The 19,656-nt window shown below is 41.8% G+C and overlaps 1 pseudogene; it reads right to left on the bottom strand.

Moving 5' to 3' along the window:
- Window positions 1-397: 397 nt before the first annotated feature.
- The window catches only part of LOC126560593 (uncharacterized), a 32,063-nt pseudogene continuing 12,804 nt past the window's right edge, over window positions 398-19,656 (bottom strand).

The following is a 19,656-nucleotide window of genomic DNA, read 5'->3' as shown; positions in this document are numbered from 1 at the left end:
AATGAAAATGTAAATTGTGCACTAATAATAACATTAGACAACATTCTCGTTTTTGTTGAATGTGAGGAATAAATGTTTACTTCAATGTTTGTCAGAGGAGATCTTTCCGAACCTGTCGATTGACGCATGCACACAAATTTGAATTATAAAGTTAAAGCCCCTAACTGTTCCTCGGTTCACCATTCGTTCCTACCCGAGGCAAGTCTCTGTGTCAATCAGGGCTCGACTTTGAGGGTTGCTTCTCGCCGCCCATGCTCTACTTGGAACGAGTGTTGATTTAATAACCAGACGAGAGCTGCCGTCTTGTCAGCAGAGAATTAAAACCCACCGGCTACCGCTTCTGTTAGCCTGACAGAGGCTGTGAGAAAAGATCGATGAAGTGGAAACTGATCCGCATTCATTGGACTGAGGAGGAAAAGCGAGCGGACGGTTAAGAATTAGTTCGTTATTAAATGGCGTCGTGCTGTCATTTGTTGCTCCCCGGCTGGAGTTAAATCATTTGCCATGGCTTTCGACGCTTTCTGGCCGTTGCTTTTGAGTTGGTTTTCGTGCTACGTCGCATCAAACTTGTGGAGTCTGTTGGCTCATTATGGGCGAGCATCCAAGAGCCCTTGGACGTTTGGAAGGAGAAGTGATGTCCCGCAATCAAACGGTGAGCAAACTTTAACATCTGGCGTTTAGATCAGTGATCCAAGATCGTGTGTCGGTTTAATTTACTTTACGATCGCCATCCACCAAAGATGGAAGATGAATGGATTATCGCACAAGAAACAAGCTCCATGATGTTGCCGAGGCGCTTCAATTTATGGAAGATTCATTGGAGGAAACTCAGCTTCTTCTGCCGATTTGATTATGGTAGATTAGCTCAGATTGGGTTTGATGAGTGCTACCTTGTGGCTACTGGTTTGGACGAATATAAATCGAGCTCATCAGGTTGTTTTTTATGAATCTATGGTGGGTTCAGTATATACATGTTGGATAATACTTACAAATGAAAGGCATCAAATACGACTTCAATCATCATTCGTGGTTTTTAGGACAATCTTTATTAAGATTGTTCAAGATCGCTTTAATGGTGTGCTGTAATTGTTTTAATATATCCTTTTATTTGAAGCTGCTGACTTACGATCTCGCAAGTTCTGAGGAACGGTCAGTCGAATCCAGCTCCAAGGATTTCTGCAGACATCTCGTCTCAGATCGATCGAATCATTTCACAATATGTGTATTGAACGACTCTGCTTCCTCTACTCTGTCTTCCATTGTTTCCACGAAGAAGCCCTTCTCCTTTCTGGTGCAGATTGTCCTCATTTTACAAAAATACGATGGCCACCACCAAAATGGAAGACACGTTATTCAAGGTGCATTTGTCCGCTACGGTAAGCGATTGTTATCATAATTAGAAAACACCTCGATCGAAAAACAAACCCCACAAAAAAACGGAACCGGTCGAACCGAAATTCACCTGAAATCGCGTCGATCCATCGAAACCGAGTCCGAGATCGTCCGGCCGCGATTGTTGGCTTCATTCCTGTCGTCGATCGAACCGTTCCGGCCATGTTCGTGTCGTTCCTTCCACGCTGTCGAACACTCTGGCCACACGGTGACGAATGATGTCACTTTGGATGGCATGGGCTTTGCTGCTCGTTCGCTCGTTCGATTTCACTGGACTTCGTCGGTGTCCTCCGGTCCTTCGTTGTATCTTTCCATCAGAGTTTACCTTTCCGTTTTTGCAGGCGTCTTACTTGTTCTCATTTATTCTACTTACCTCAGAACCCATGATACTTCTTGAGACACGATTTTGGCGCGATCATCACGGATCAATGTGGACGGTGCAGACCGTGGCCTCCTCTCGGAGTTTGATAAAAAAGACGCGATAAAGCAAACTTATGTTAATTATTTATGGTGCACAATTTATATTGAGTGTATTGAGTATTCACGAAATGGTCAACGGTGGATCGGCCTACCGCATTGGTCTGATAAACTGGGTTACTCAGAATACCTTTTTCCTGTATTCTGTCGAAATTCAAAAATGCTATAAACAGAAATTTTGTTTTTAGCAACAACTCAATAAACAAAGCTTACTATACAAAGCCTGAAAAGATTTCCTGAACCTGTATCTGTATTGTTGAAAATAAATTATCTAAACTGGTTAAGGATTAACCTCATCAACAACGAACAGACCCATCAAGATTATCTGTTTCATTTCAAGTCGCTTCAACATTGGTTCGTAAAACAGATCTCAACGATCAGTCACGATCGATAAACATGTTAAAGAGTTTTTCGCCACAACACAGCTACCCTTTCGTTGGTGAAGCTTTAAAACATCGAACACCAACCAAAACTTAATTCTCTATTGCTGTGATAACGATCGCGAGTCCACACCAGTCCAGCTAGTCGCCATCCATTCACTCGCGCCTGTTTCTAAACGGTCGGTGATCTTCCGTTCAATCAAGATAACTTCAAACAACTGTGTCCGTGTCAGACAGACAGACATACAGACAAACGGATGGTCAAACACAAGACGGTAGAACAAAAACCAGTGCGAATCGACTGGACAAAGGCAGACAAATATCAACACGTACTAGAAGGATCGCCAGAGGTGCAGATGATGATCTTTCGAGTTGAAAGTGAGATTGAATCAACAGACTGCTTGGACACCCGGCCCACACCAGGAGCAACAACAAAACACAAAACTTCAACGAAATCAACCACTGTCAGTTTGGTAGAAACTGGGAACGAACGTCCTAGGAACGGGTTAATCATTTGTACAAGTCAAGATCAATCTATACGCCTAGTGACGCAAGCGATCTTCGTTCCCAAGTAAAAGATGATCATCGGAGATCGAGATCGAGAATGAACTTCCGATGAATCCAGGGAGAGGTGAGAGCGTTTTCAGAGCTGACACTGACAAAGCGGCGACAAGGTCGTTCCAACTCGTCCGAGACGTGTGAAAAGTGCTGAATAGGCTAGAAAGCAAGCGGTCTTTCTACCGGGTGCAGTAGGAAAGTGCGCTTGTGTGCTGATGGTGGGGCATGGTGTTGGAGTTAGAAGTTGTCCGACCGGTGCCACGGTGAGTACGGCCAGTGAGACGATTGAAGCGGTTGTTTTACGTGTCTCCAAGCTCTGGTGGACGAAATGGTCTAATGTTTCATAACACAGGGCAGTCAAGATGTGCAAGCTAAGGGTGTTTTCATACGTTTTTTTATGGTTATGACCGCCTGAGTAGAAAGAGTGTTGTGGGGGTCGTGTGTTGAGTTTTGTTTACGTAGAGCGTCACACGTAGTGTAGGTTACAACTGATGCATACGACTGGACACATTGAGTGAGTGTAAATGTTCGAGTTGACTTTATTCAGTTCAATATGCGATTTTCATTTGCTACCAATATTCTTTAGATGATGAAATTAAGTTCAAATAAGTCTAAAGGTGTTATTGGTGGGCTTTTTTGACAAAAATTGTTTTCGTTTTTTAATATCAACCGATTACACTCAACCAACAGTGCATACTCTTGTGGACAAGCACAAAGAGAGAGTTATACAGATTTGACACTTGAAGTTTCAAACTGCAAGAAAAGAGTAGCAACGATGAGCTGTGATCTAAATGAGAAATAAAGCGTATGTTCACGATTGTTAAAAAGATTTGATTTGATCCAAAGAGACCGATTGAATATTACCAGTTTGTATGTGATACTTCAGAATGAATTGTTTGTTGACTCACTTTCTGTACAACTGCTGTATCTCGTACATACTTCTTATGAAGCTCTGCGTTCCGATAACATACGAGCTCGAGTGATAAAGTACAAATAGCAAGTGAAAAATAGCACATCTCCATATAAGGCGAGTAGAGACGTGTGCTGCCCACAAAGTGATGATTGTGCTGGAGCGATTAGTTTGTTGACTAATAACACAAAAACGATGAAATGGATATCAACTGGCAGACGTGCTTTCCAGCAAGATTTTACCATACCATATCAAATGCCTCTCGTTGATAAATAGTTTGTTTAGTCACTGGTCGGTTGTCTCTGATTTCTACACTGACTTCAATGTTGTACGCCTTCGTTTGCGCTACACTGGACGACTCAAGTTGAGCATATTTTAACACTTGTTTGATTGGGGACAAAAACGGGATCTTGATTGCAGTGACCGGCTTCACTTCCACTTCCCGAACTGCGCGATGGAGCAACTGATACACGATGGAACAAAATAACATAAAACAAACTCGTCGCCCAATCGCATCGAACAAGGAAACATTCGTCCAGATAAAACGAGAGAAAAAACAACGAACCAAACGTTTGTACGTATGAATGTAGATCTTATCCGAGCTGTTGGCTTCCGTGGAATGTCCAAATTTTGACACGTTCCCCGTTCCATTCGGGACCAACGTCCATGGCATGCGAGCGTTTCGTTGCGTCTTTCAGTTTTATTATTTTCATCTCCTAATCGGAGGTCGATCATCAGTCAACGAACGGGACCGACCTGTCAGAATTTGTAATAACCAGTAATAAACGAGTCCGCGTCCCGTCCTAGCTGCAACCGGAGCGATCGAGAGACTGCTCACGATGTTAATGCTGATTCAATCGATATTCAATTTTTCTTTCTCAACTCCCATTGTCTTGCTGTGTCTTTGAATCAGGTTTTCGGTCGCAAAAAGGTGATAAGATCTGTGGCAGGTTACAGTGATGGAGATGAGTTTTTGTTGCGTGAAAAAGTGGTCGAAATCTTATCGCTATGCTCAGATCGGGTTGGAATGTTTGGAGTGTTTCGAGCAGTTTCGAAGCCATGGTCGAGCAGTCAAAAGGGATCTCGGCAACGATCTCCATGTGGTCTTTGCATGATGTGATGGCGCCGTAATCTTTACTGGGCGTTCGCTGCAAATGCTCGCCACAAGTGGTTCTCCGATCCGCCAGAGTAATGCATCAACGACGTCAAATGTCGATAGGGCGTTGTGGTGTCTGGTTAATTTCTGCTTCGATCTGAATGTTCGATAAGCAGAGCCCGAGATATCGAGTGGCTGGTGGAAAATAGTCTGTTCTCGCCAGTACACTCAGTCGAGTCAATTCTTTCTGTTTCTCGATCAATGTTAGCTGAAAGGAAAAATGTCTTGATAGGAAAACGATCAAAACATCAACGACCGATTATTATCGAGCGTTTTAAAAGTCTGTCCGGATATGAACACTTTTGTTTTTGATTGCTTGTCTTATAAGACAGGATGTTTTGTATAGATTTAAACTGCTTATTTGAGTGTTTTTGTTGGATGAAAATATTCTCTTTTCATGTTTGAAATATTTTTTGTAGAAACCGTGTATTTTTAAAATAATTGAAATGGATCACAATATTTCTTAAGGCTTAGTAACATAAAAATGAATGGTTGTAACGGAAGTGCTTATAAATCAAACCAAAGACGTTAGGCATAGAGTAAGAATCATAGCAAATTGAGATGTTTACTACGAAGGAAACGCAACCCTATCTGACCATGTCTAAGATTACGTGCTGTACAGAGATCATTGACATCTTCCCTATCAGTTGTTGTTCCCTTGTAACAACATCACATCCCATGTATGAGTCGAGTCTGAGTCTCACTTGAAATGCTGTAGTCTTTCAGTTTCCGTTTGAATCAATTTTTCTGGGATTTATTGCAATTGTTCGAAGTTTTTTTTTTCCTTATCCGAAACAAACTTAGTGAAAAGTTTTCATTAATGTCGCGTCCAGTACATTAGTCACTGGGACAAAACGGTGTAGAGCTGTTATAATAAATTAAATTAAAAAAAATAAAATCACTCTTCATATGATATTGAATGTGATGGAATAAGGTTTGCGACTTCTGCAGAAACCTACTGCTGCTTGACTTATTCTCTTATGTGACTATAATGTGAATACCGTTTATGGTTTAGATTAGCTGACTGATAACTATGGACATAAATCAAAATATAAGTCAAATACGAGCCGAAAGATGCTTCCAAATGCATTTATTAAAAAGGCTGATAACATCAATTTAATTGATTGATTCTTCCATTTTCTTGAAGTGATAACATTCTGGGATTTCGGTATTCAGTAATTCCACTCGTATCAATATTTTGAAAAAGAGATTGACGCTTTGTACTGGCTGATAGACGACTTAAACAAAAATTAAACCTCAGTTTGACAAGCATCTGGAATGGACGATTGAAAACACTTCACTGTGAGAGTTCAGTTCTGACCACAATTGCTTCGATTCCAAATCCACATAGAGACAACAGGAAGGAAAGAAAAATGAATACCGCTCCCAACTCCCAAGTTCCAAGTCAACACAAAAACACATTAAATGTCAAGGTATCGAAGTAATCTGGCGGTTGGCATTCGCCCAGGCGGAATGTTTTATTTTTTCGCTCTTTGATTCGTCGAGAATAGCTTTTCTGGTTCAAGTTTGTTATCTCGTCTAAGTTTCGCTGTGAGGCAGCAGCACAACGAACTGTGACACTGGGAGAGAAGAAGCTATCGGTTTTAGAGAAGTCTTTGAACGATAAGCTAAATTTCAAGTAGTAAATCCAGACGAGACGAGTTCCAAGAGGAAGCACTAGGGAATAAAACACAATCCACCTCTCCCAGACGAATGGATACCGATCCGAATCTGGAGTGGGAGCAACTTGTGGAAAATCAAAATATAAAAACGACCACATTGGCGCTGGTACGCGTTCGTACAGTCACGTTAGCTCCCGTCCGGGCCGTATAGATCCGCACCACAGATAGATCCATCCAATGTTATCAAATCATAATTTTGCTTATGTCCGATATTTTGGCTCCTTTAACGATGCCGCCAATGCTCGTGCGTATTGTTGTTACCTTGCACAATGTTTGAAAGAGAAGAGAGAGAGCGAAAGAGAGAGAGAGAGAGAGAGAGAGAGTGTGTCTAATTTACATATTTATGAAACAATGCTCCCTCGGCAGCAGGAATTCCGGCCCGCGTTGGACGACGTCGGAAGGTTCTACTTGTGTTGTCTGTCTGAGGTAGTTGCGGTGGATGGCGTTGTTTCCGGTCAGAATGCAAGGCGCATGGGACGGAGTGTTTGTACAACTTTTGTAATACGCCAAACAAAAGCAGAGAACGAGTGGGAGATCAAATAAAACTATAACGATAAAGGGACGAAATGTGTTTGAGCGTGTGTATGTGTGTCTGCAAGACACAAAAGACACCCACCGATAGGTGTATCCGTGACCATTAAGCATGTGAAAAGCTTAAGCCGAAAGCTTCTGACCACCCCGCCAAAAAACGCAAACACTTATCGGCTATTGATATCTACTTATTTATCATATTTATATTTCTTTTCGTTCCGCGCCGAGAACGTGCCCACCTTCGGGGACTCTTTTGGGGGTGGTTCGGCACTCTGAGGATGGAAACGATGTTGGGTGGTTCTACTGCTTCGGTGTCTTATCTTGAGTTGTTTGGGGTGAGGTCACGAGGAAAGATGTTTGTAGAGGAGCGATGGTTTCGAATTTGTTTTGCTTTGTTCCAGACCGCCAGAATGCAATGTCCGTTGGCAACAGGCTAGACAAAGGTCGTTCAAGACAACAAGTTGAGTGGAGATGGTTTAATTTTTGCACCATCTTGACGAGCTCAATTATCATCGAAGTCTTATAACGCGGCTGATACAAATCAATTCTAGTGAAGAATGATAAAGTCTATTACTTAGCCATGTCTCGATAGTATACAACTTTGCAAGTAGCGTCTTATGTTTTTGAGTAGTTTAAAATTGGTTCAGAAAATAGATTCATCAACATTCAGATTCTTCTTCAATATAATCCGAGCTTCAAAATGCTCTAAAATAATCGTCTCACAACGCACTTATTCATTCTTCAACGATAATCCTGTCGCGTCTTTTGTGTCTTTCTCTCCATCTTGAAATCCCATCTCTTATCGCATCTTTCGGAAAAGAGTCCGAAAACCTCCCAGCAAAACCATCATATCCCGTGGCGACTGGCGAGTAAGATAAGCAAAGCTTTTAAGAGATATTCCACTCTGCCCGAGGCCTTCGTTCCGTCAGTTGACCAGCTGGGTGACCGGATTTTCGGATTGAATCCATCCGACAAGAATTCATCGACCAAGATATGGCGGAACGCCAAAAGAAAGATGGAAGCGTAGATTTCGTACGTTAATTGATTAATTATCGATACCCGGTTGCGTTTGGGCGGGAGTCATGGGGAATAACCAGACCACACTTTTATTCGAAGCGCCCTTGCTCCTACCTACTTCATGTCCCACTCTCTCATACACGCACACTCACATCAAGGTCAACCAATTTGTTCGTCGAAAGTGCAAGCCTCAAGGCGAATAGCTCCGGGTTCCTTCCGTTCCTGTTGGTGTCTTGTGCCCACATGCGCCGGTGTGCGTTTTATGTTAATTGATGTTATTTTTCATGCCGATAAGACACCGCATACTAATCTCGCGATCACAACTCACTAAATGGCTGGGAAGGGATGGTCATAGTGATGGTGGAGGATGATCAGAACTAAGCAGAGCCACTCCACTTCGCGTTGGATAGGAACTCCATCGATATATCTTACTACTGGAGGCACCGAAGTAAGAGAATAAAATTATATGCACTCGATTATCGCGTTTGTCCGTGCTTTTTTTCAATTTAAACCCTTGTCCGTGTGTTTATACGATCGTTTTCCCTGCAGCATGGTCAACTCTGTGTTCAGCTGAGCTCTTAGGGATAGTAGTGTGTGTGTATATGTTCAAACTTGTGATAGTGTTTAAGCTCACAAGCGGTGGAATGGGTTAATCCTCCCCTTTCGAGGCATTATGACCCTGCACAACGGTAGAGTAGAGACTATCGGCCATGGCCATCTGGTGTAGATGCTTGTCTAAAGAGTGTTGCCTGTGGTTGTTTCTCTTGCACTTGTTACCCAACCAAAGATCGAATGGTGGAGCGCAATCGAGAAAACGATCATAAAAAAATGTTTCTAAAACGAATGCTTTTTGGATTAAATGGTTTGAAAGTGTTTGTGTGAGTAGTCGAACTACTGACGGCATTTTTCATTTGGGCAACAACCAAGGTACCAAAAGTACAAATGTTGTTTGGTATTCGTTCTTAATGATGAATAAACAACTTACGAAGCAAAGTATTTTACACTTGAATTGGTAGAATAATTAATTTATTTTTTGTATGGTCAAAGTTGAATGTTTCTTATGTACTTACATATATTTTGTAAAATTTTATACTACAGACATCTTCCTTCATCTTTGGTCTTACGAGCGACGATTTTACACAAATGGAAAGATGAGTCATAAAAGTAGAGAAAAAGTCACATTGGTTCAACCAGCATAAAAGGATTTCCGGTTTCTTCACTTCAGATCTCAGAGTCCCAAAATTTCATCAGAAATCTTTCAGAGGAACTGATCTGCTCTTCAACCAAACCAAGGACTCCGTTGGGGATGAAACAGAAACCAACTTTAAAGGAGTTGGAAAGCTTATTTGCAGATTAATTCGAACAGCCGGAAAGTTTTCCCCTTTCTCACGTTGCACGTTGACGCCCTGCGGTCGTTAGAGATTTCCGCCTTTATCCTTATCGATGGAAGGAAAAAAGTGGAAACTCTTTTTTCCGGTTTCGGTTTTCTTTTTGCTCTAACGATCAATCAGCAGGAAATCGTAGAGTTTCCACTGGTCCACTGGAAACGCTCTCTTTCATTCAATCGCAAGAGTTTTCTTTTATCTACTTCTGGGATGCATTTTTTGTTCAACTTCATGCCATTCTCGGTATCCTGGTCGGTTCGAGTGGTTCGTGTCGCATACGTTTCGGGGTGCAATTTGTGTCTGGGAGATTCGTGCGGTTATCGTGCCACTCGATGCGGTTTGTCTTAGAGTTTGATGGACAAATTAGCTTTCGCTTGGTAATGGCACACCCACGGGATGGAAAGTGTTGGGATAAAGGATCATCTGGTCGGTCAAAGGGGATGAGAGACATTGCAAAAGAAAAGAAAAATGAAGGGAAAGATATTCAACTTTGACTGAGAAATTGTGAAAGTCGTATGAAGTCTGTTTTTGACAAATTAACTTTGTAATCATTCCGACGGACAGACGGAGGAAAGTTACATCCCAATGAATCATATAAAAACAATCTTTCGCTGTTGAAGAAAACAAGCAATAAGGAAATCAAATCAATTAGACCCCTGACTTCCTCTTGCTTGGTAATATTGTGTGATTTATTGCACTTTCTATTACAACATGCCCAAAAGTAAAAGACTTCACGTGAAAATAGAATCATCAAGGAGATTTTATGGTTGCAAAGTATGAATTGAAGTTAAACACGATAAAATGTGGCTAACAGATCATCATCATCATCATTGTTGTATAAGATATCGCATGCTGGCGCTTGATGATGAGAGTACGTGAACTTGTTGCGATTCTCGTTCAGGCACGTACTGCTCGAGACGGATAGTGATAATGCTTTAGAACTGCCAGCAAAGTAGAAAACGAGGAAGAGCAAACCAAAAACCTCATGCTCCGATGATGGTACACATTTCGTAGTTACTTTATGGATCCGTTGACGAAAGCAAAACATGGACTGCAATACAGGTCTAATCAATTTGAAGGCGCTTGGTAGAGAAGACATAAAAAAGTCTTCGATGGACAATTATCAACCTCAAGAATGGCGGCTAATCTCGAACGTTTGATTCAATTGTTTGATACAGGCTAATGGGACACAACAAGGGATTGCAATCCAAAGCTCAAACTCTCACTTGCTTGTAATCAACTGTAGAATGATTGTTTGAATTAATTCCGAATGACTCACTGTAGCCGTCTAGAACATTCAGCTAATTATTGGTCGAGAATAGATGAGTCGAGACTGCAATAAATTCAGCCATGACATAGAGCATAAGGTTTCGGACATGTGATTGCGAATATGATCTCCAAAAAATATTTTGTTGTTGGCATTTACCGAGTTCGTCATCTTAACTTATGTGTCTGGAATGTGTATTGAAAAGTTCACCACTTTTCGGCAGTCACTGTCACGGTCGCAACAGAGTGAAACGACGACAATAATTCATCGGACGATTTATCAAATCGTTGTCTCATTTATATTAATATGGATAACGTGATAGTGCTGAGTGCTATTGCCCCGACACGTTATCTGCGTGAGTCGCGGGACGAAACGAACGGACGAACAAAAAGCCTTACTTGGAAGGTGACGGAGACGTCTGAAAGCTCCAGCGACAACAGTATCAAAACTGGTCCTATCCGGAGGCGTTCTGTGGCGCCTGCAAACGACGGGTCCCTTCACCGCTCAATCTTGGACGCACTGTCCCTTTACTCGGGACTCGCATTGAAGCTTGTGCGGTTGAGGTGAGATAAAGTTTTCCAGATTAACCTCCGTAGAGTGCAGTTCGTGCGATAAGACATAAAAAAGCGGAGTCCAGCTGAGTCCAGACGCACCGATGCAAGATGTGTACTCACACTGACACATAGACGCCAGTACGATGGCAGTGGGAGGTTGACTTTGTGAAAAGTTAATGGGTGATATGGATGAAAAGGAATGTGCCAAGGCATCTTTGGCGATGAAGACATTGACCACAAAGCTGAAGAATTTTGGGGAACATTATTAAAGGATTAAATAGTCAGTGATTAGTCCTAAGTGTCAGACGCAATGCTTGTGGTTCGAGGAGAGATAGGTTGTGAAAAGGAGGAGCAGAACTATTGAAACATTGTTGGTTTCAAATCCTATGTCCTGGTATGACTAATTTCCCAAAGTTATGGTATGATCAAATTAAACTGATCGATTCGTTTACGAATACTCGTCGCCTCGTCTCATTAGTTATTCCTTATTTCTACCAAGATTTGAATATTAGCTTTCCATGTTTTTGATATAATTGGATTGATTCATTGTTGTGGAATGTTGGAACTATCCGATTATAGTTTAATGCTTCATTGTTACTGTGAGAAGAAGAAAAATTGCGTAAAGAGCTTGTACATGTAATTCGATAATTTACACTCTCTATTTAGCATTGATTGTTTTGGGGGAGGTTTATGTATCGAATGTTTGGCTACAGATTAACATTATTGCCTTTTTAGCATTTTGAGAAGATCTTCAGCAATTCGTAGCCCTCAATCTGTTCGATAAGAGGTCGAATGAACGAAAGGGAAGGCCACTGAGTCACTCGAGAAGGGAAAACCGATCTTCTCTTCGGTTACTTTTCGATGGCGTCATTGTGTCGATGATGACTCGTCGTCCCCAGGAAAAGAAGCCATCTCCCTACCCTCGATCGACCGTACGGTCTGCTTTCGGTTCTTTGGCTCTCATTGGTACCTCTAGTTCCCGTTGTCCTGCCAAGATAAGAAGCCTCTCGGCGTTTCGGCTTTTTAACGCTCGCCAACACGCTGCGCACTGCGGTGGTAATAATAATATCAAATTGCAATAAATTTGCTACAGCTTGTTTCCAGTTGCAGTTTTTTACCACCTTTCGAACGCCATGCTATCGGTTTGTACCGCAGAGAGTTCTTCCGCCACATCCAACCAAATCGAAATCCTTCCACCAAGAACGCGATGCACGGAAATTCGGCAACGGATTGGAAACGTTTTTTGTCTGCAGTTTGTGCATCGTAACGGCGAACGAGGCAATTGCACCGTCTTTATCTATTGCTGAGGAGGAAGGTGAAGTGTTGCACGAAAAGCGGGATTCTAGAGATAAGGACACGTCGGCATTTGGATGTGCTGCAGCGGGACGGATATTAAGGCGGGATGCCTTGATGGCCCAACGCTCCATCCCCGGAATCGGTCCATTTTCCATCGCGATAGTCTTATCCTGCTCGTCTTCATGGGCCAATGGATGAAGAAAATGGACATGGTGAAGACGAGGGACCAAGTCTCGAGCTTCCCAAAACGACACTATCAAGGAAGTAAGCAGTTTCTCTTTGCATGGTGTTGTTCTTGCTTGCGCTTGGCATGGAGTCCTTAGAGCATGAAGAACACGAGGACGAGAACTATCGCTTTATTTTCACCCGATTTAGAGCGCCTTGCTGGAGTTTGAACAAGGAGGATAGTTGGTTGTGTATCTTTTTCGTTCTACCAGCAAATGCAGGAAATATTTCCCATTTCTGTCTTCGTTCTGCCAGTTCAATGGGCAACAATCCTCTCGCTTTCCCCAGGAGAAAACGTCATGCAAAGCAGCAGAAACGAATTCTTCTGCACGATCAACACAACACATCTCTCAACCAAAAGATAAAAGCCAAAGAAAAACCTCCCGTCCGGAGATATCTCTACGAGGACATTCGTATATCGTGGACAGCTTTTCCTTGGTAAAGACACTCGGCACCAGGATCTCTGTGTCGAGCGATGGCGTTAGAAGGATTGAGTTTTATTGAATTAGTATAATGGTCCACAACGGTACGACACAACTTTCTTCACTCTCACAGACACTATCGCACGTACAAATACACTTGCACGGTCGGTATCTCGTACGCCAACGCCATGAATAGGGTGTTTGTCTATTTCCAGCGTTGATATGGGCCGATATGAGGCGCTATTGGGGCCAAAACTCTAAGCTTCTTGACTTGGTGGTTTCTTGAGAACATGTTGGTTCCCTTTTAGACACAAATGCTCGATGGAAATCGTCAAACGACTGGGTTTTCGTGGGAGAATCGAAGATATGAGGAACAGCATGCAAAGGTTTAGGATGTCCTCTCACCGAGTGGAAAGCGTACAGTGTTCGGTGAATCGATTGACAAGAAGGGGAAAGGATGTCTGTAGCCATCGTATCATGCCCCAAGACACAGTATCGTCCTTGGCAAACATCGTACAGCTGGTAAGGGCTGTTATTTCAGGCTTGCTTTGAGTTGCGTCACTCTTTCCCAACGTCACATCCCTCTCATCCTTCTCGCCATTCTTCGATCATTATCTGATCCACATACTCATTCTGCTGACGGTTGTACATTTGCTGGCGCGATACCGCTTCTAGTGCAACTTCCTCCTTCGGTGTGCTACACGAGCGTCTGAAACAATAGTCCCCACACATTGGAAGCTCCAAATGTTGCGGTCGTTTGCTGTGATGGTACAAGTGTTGCTTCTCATCACCGAAAGACCTGCAATAGCATTCAAAAGCATGTAGTGATTGTTTTTGGCACTGCTTAAATATTTATGCATTGTATCTTTCCCGCCACTCTTGGTAAGATGACACGAAGTTGAGTCAGGAGAGGTGGTTCAATTGGAGTTTGGTGTGAGTGTTGTAGAACACATTAGTGCACTTGTTCGATCGGTGTTTGCGGTAGTACTATATGGAGCGGAAGATATCTGTGTTGTATGTGGAGTCTTTAAGCAGCGTGAAACTCAGTTATGTATTGTGATTTCATTTTAATCAACTAAAACTTTCTCTTTTTGGGATATTTAAGGGGATGCAATAATTAACAGTCAGCAGTTAAAATGAATGCTCGAGAACCACAGAAACAATGAAATCGTGTAATGAATTTCTGCGTGGTCAATCAAACTGGCCCAATCGTGATCATCATTTTGAGCATCTTGGAACGTTTGTCATTCACTGCTTTTATTTATATCCTGTTAAAAGATACATCACTGCCATCTCGAGTCTGATTGCAAATATCCAATACAAGCGACAGCGTGGCTGTGTGTCCTATGAATGCGTATCAACGCATTGGTCTGACTACTGCCCACAGTCTGACGATGACTGTTTTCTCCTCAAAGCTTATCTATAATGAAATCTTATCGTTGGCCGAACGCCATTTGCTTCCTCTAATCCTCCTCTATCCTTGGGCAGTTTTTCATTTTTGGGCAGTATTTTTCCTTCGCTAGTGTCTATTTGGCCACTCGCCACCATCGTGGTGGTTGTTAGTGTGCTTTTTTATGATTGTGTGTAAGCGTCCATTCGGGTTGTTGGATGTTATCAAATCTCTCTTAGAAAGCCAATGGATTTCTTTATGTCGTGCCTTTACTTCGAATGGATGACTTGAGTCCTGCTATCCGACATCGGAAGCAATTTTTGTGCTGTTGAAGATGATTTGGGAGATAATAATTTGTAGCTTTCCTTTTTTTTGGCATTATAAGGGTAAGGTTCTATAAAGGAATAGATTCTAGTTGGCTTTATTGATTGAATATTGAGGAGGTTTTATGTTTGGAAATGCATTTACGATTAATGTATTTTTATTATTCCTGTATTTAGTGACCGATTTGCCTTTGGATGCCATTTTTTTACAGATCATTGTCACATAAAAAAGTTATGAAAATAATTGCATGGTTGTTCACATAAAATTATTTCAATCAATTATTTCAACGAATATTTTATTTGTCAATCAATGCAAACGAAATTATAATTAAAACTCTTTTTCATGTAGTTCAATACAAAAATAGAATTTTAAATTTATTCTTTTCCTGTTTTTCTCACTCTAAGAAGCACAAATTACGATGCTTAGAATTCATCCTGCATTGTTGTGTTGTTTCAATTGTCATCACAACTTCAAACACGTTAGTTCTGTTGTTGCAGGCATTCGAACATAACTGGATCAGCATCCGACGTCGATGAAAAGGGGAAAGAAAGAGCATCAATCAGATCGAGATGCTACCGTTTTGATTCCGCCACACGAACACGACAAGTGATCGATCATTTTGACATTTGACACGCCAATCGACTGGGCGAATCCATATATGCGAGAATGTTTGTTTGTTAGTTAGTTGAGATGATGTTGATGTTTGCTGCTTTGCTCATCAGAGTGCAAGATTATCAATTGAGCATGTCGAGAAAGAGTTGAATGAAACCGTATTGAGGAAGAGATTACGCTCATCTGAATGCAAAGGGTTGACGCCTGCAAGGACTTTACGAGTTTTCTGTTTTTGTCTTCTGCTGTGAGTCTGTGTCAATTAGTTATATTTTCAAAATGCATAAACCAAATAAATTTCTGTTATAATTACTAATAAACAATGGTTAACGTATTGTTTTCTCTCTTTTTATTTACAGGTAAGTCACACACTGACGCAATAACTTTGTACACCAATCGTAACCGAATGTGCAATCGATATCGGGACCAATAAATCATCCAATACCCATCGGCCACAAAATCTGATTGATTGTGGCTACCGCTTATCATCACTCACGGGTAGTGAGCATGTTTGATTCGATTTATATTCGTCCTTATCGGGCTCGAACGTGGTTCAGTTTGCTTAACCGATTATTGATTATCGGCGCCGGCTGGAATTCTATCACGATGATTCGCATTTCGATTAAGCCATGAATCGACGATGGCTGGAACGGACTAATTTATCTACCAATGGAACGGTTAATGCACTGTCAGTCAATGATGGCGCTTATTGGTGAATGATAAAATGACAACGGCTCTGTGGAAGCTAATCGTATTTGTAAGCCATGGTGAGTGGAAGGATTGTAACTTATCAGTTGATGCTTCGGAATATTTCCTGTGACTCTCTTATCGCGAAATGATAAATTCGACCGAAACGATTAATTAACGTAAACACATTGAACCAAAACTCATGTTCACTTTACAGTGCATCACGTCAAATGAAGAAGACCTTCAAAAACATAAGTGTTGTGTTTATTCCATGCCTTGAGCTCTAACAACAAACAGGGCTCTTATGTATGTAGTGTTTACTGTTTTGACCGTAGGCACGTGCTTCGTACTGCATCGAATCCAGCAGAGAAGGAGTGGAGTTTGTTTTATGGTATTCAGGCTGCTGATTCAAAGTGAAAGTTATTGATGCAATATTGATAATTTCCGTTTTATGATTGCCCTACAGTGTAAACGATGGTAGACATGAATGAAATACCAACCGACACGATGGAATGTGATGGTAACAAATTGATTATGGCATATGATAAGGTTGAGTGTTGGATTCGCGGATGATTTTGTCGCGATTGGATGGGGGCGATTAGAAGGAAAGCGTTGTTTATGTCACGATATATTGTAGAATTTCTAGTACTAATCCAGCAAGAACGAGCAATTAATCTAAATATTTTCATCAAACAGAATGAGAACCACCTTTTTAAATTAAGCAAACAAACATCAACCAATTAAAGTATTTCTGCGATACTTTCAATCGCCCAGCCTGTATCTACTTCTGTCCCTCATTAAACCATGCTGAACAGCTTATGCCCTTTGACTAAGCGTCCAATTGGACACTGATCGGAATCACCGAGTCGAAATCAATGTGCAATAACAAACTAAAATCGAAATCCGTTTTGTCCGCTGTCAATTTCGCACAACTTATGCTTCTGCTGTTGGTGCGGCTGTGGCTCCTTTCGCTCCGGCTGCTCCAAAGCGTGTGAGATCCTATCTCGATCGTTACGACAACCCAAACCAAGGCGACATCGTTTGGTGAAGTCGTACAGCCGTACCAACGAAAATACAAAACAAACGAATGCAGTGACATTTCGAAACGAGTCACCCTCAGCCGGTCCGATGGAGCTTCCATGGTTGGCTTGGCGCGTTTAGATTCATTTCATCGATTTGAAGTTGGTGGAGTTTAGTTTTTTGTTTCATTGCGGTGCAATATGGACTTATGTTTTTGAGGCTCAGAGATATTGGTGCATCCAAAGGTGGTCGTAGACACGGTGCAAAGGAGGATCACCGTAGACGGAGGTAATAATCGATGAGTATCGTAGCTATTCTGCTCTATCTTTTCCTTGTTTGGAATGTTAAAGGAGGCTCATTGAAGTATTTGAGGAGGCTCATGGCAGTATGAAGTTGTGATGTGTTGAAACATTAAAGAGGAATTAAGGAACGAACATTTCGCAAGATATGATGAGAAAAGCGTGAGGTTAAATTTAATTATGGTGTCGTATTTCGAATATAACATCATTCCAAAGATTTATAAGAAAATACTTACAATAATTGGAATTCTGGTTTGCCACAATACTTGTTGAAGGATACATATTGCCATATTTAATATAAATGTAGAATTTTGTTTCAAATTAACTACGTAATCTCTTAGATTACCTCAACAGTGTGGCATACAATCGTAAAGTAATTTATTCCACAAGCTCCTCAACTAACAACTGGTGATAAATTGAACCATACCAGGCCTGTCGGGTTGTTCTTGCATGCAGACAGGTGTTTCTTCCATCCTATGAACAGTTTTCCATGTTCAATGCTCGGCTCCAAACTGTCATCCCTTCCAGCAAGCCCGGAAAAGATCGTTACGTTCTTCTACTCCCAAAAACTCGTCTTGTTCTGCCACTCGAAAACGATACAAACGAAGCCAACTCCACCAGTAATCGAGTACCGGGCTCGTTATCGGCTAATTTTGATCTTTTATGCTACCAATTCTTGATTGAAATTTCGTGATAATTACAACATTGTTTGCCTAAGACACTGGAACATTCGAGTCTGTGTTCCAGTTTGTTGGTTGAAATTGCTTCTTCGTGGTGGAGTGTCGGACATCGTTTTTTGGGGAAGTTCTGTCACCATCTTCCGGCGTCCCATTTCCGATGGGACGAGGCAACATTGTGGGATGATGATGATGTAGTTTGGGGTGATATCAAACGTGGTGCTACTACGAAGGAAACAAGCGAACGTGAAGGAGAGACAGTGGGAATTAAGAGAGTAAAAGCGGGCTTTTCCGGCGTGGCAGCTTTGGTGTCGTTAGAATGCGGTGCTAGAACGTGAAGGAAAATCTACGTAGGAGTGATACAAAACTCTGTTGAATGAGTAACCGCTGCTGGCACAGTAAGCTGTCGCACTCTAACGACTTATAGCTTATAGCTTTGATATTGACAGAGAGGCACTCACAGGGAAGTCGGTGGAAAAACCTGTCACCTCGTGTTTCTCACTTTCCACGTCGTCGTCGTTTGTATGTCTTAATCGAGATTTAATTGTACAACATTCGTCAACGGGTTTAATCGGTTCAGATACCAAGGAAGTGATACCCATCGCATGGTGGACGCTTTAGTCGAGAGAAAATGAAAATTGAAAATGATCTTCGTAGGTTGAGGCACTGCGTTGGATTGTTCCAGCAGAAGATGATGGCAGACTAGCAAAATAGAACACTTTAGGACAGGTCGCAACTAAACGATTTCGAAATTAAGTGATTAAAATCGTATTATCATGATGATCTCTTGTTGTGTCATAATGATGTGGAGTTGTTCTTTTCGTGAGGCAGAATTACTTTCCAAGAACGAATCCCACAACCCCAGGTTCCAACCACAAACATTGCTGAGTAAAATAAAGCACTCAATAAAGTCAGTTCGATGGTTACATAAAAAAAAAATTACATGTTACGAATTGATGCCGAACAAATAAACCCTTTTCCATGTGTGCTATCTGCAAGCCACACAACGAATGCACTATTCCTGAGCCAATATCTCACGAAGAATACAAAATGGAACATACGTCACCCAGTAACAACCCGCAGAAATTAGCTGATGTGCGCACGATGCTTGCATGAATTTTATTTGCCACCTTCAGAGACTTATCGACGCCATCCCGCAGAGACCGGCGCAAACATGCAGGTTACAGTGTATTCCCGCAGGAGTCAAGACCTCTGAGTGTTCGGTGTTCATGTACTCAGCTCGTACCCTTGACCTCAACGTTCAATGTCTGACGACGCGGCGAGGTTAGGAATGGCAACGGTTGGTGGCGAATTTGTTCAACATTAGCAAAGTCTCGTAACTTTGACTGGTCACGCTGGGAGGGCATTCAAAGTTCACTTCGTTTAATGGCACAAACA

Source organism: Anopheles maculipalpis, chromosome 3RL (assembly GCF_943734695.1).
Source record: "Anopheles maculipalpis chromosome 3RL, idAnoMacuDA_375_x, whole genome shotgun sequence".
Taxonomy (NCBI): domain Eukaryota; kingdom Metazoa; phylum Arthropoda; class Insecta; order Diptera; family Culicidae; genus Anopheles; species Anopheles maculipalpis.
Note: the sequence above shows the minus strand (reverse complement) of the source record. Positions and strands in the feature narration are given on the sequence as shown.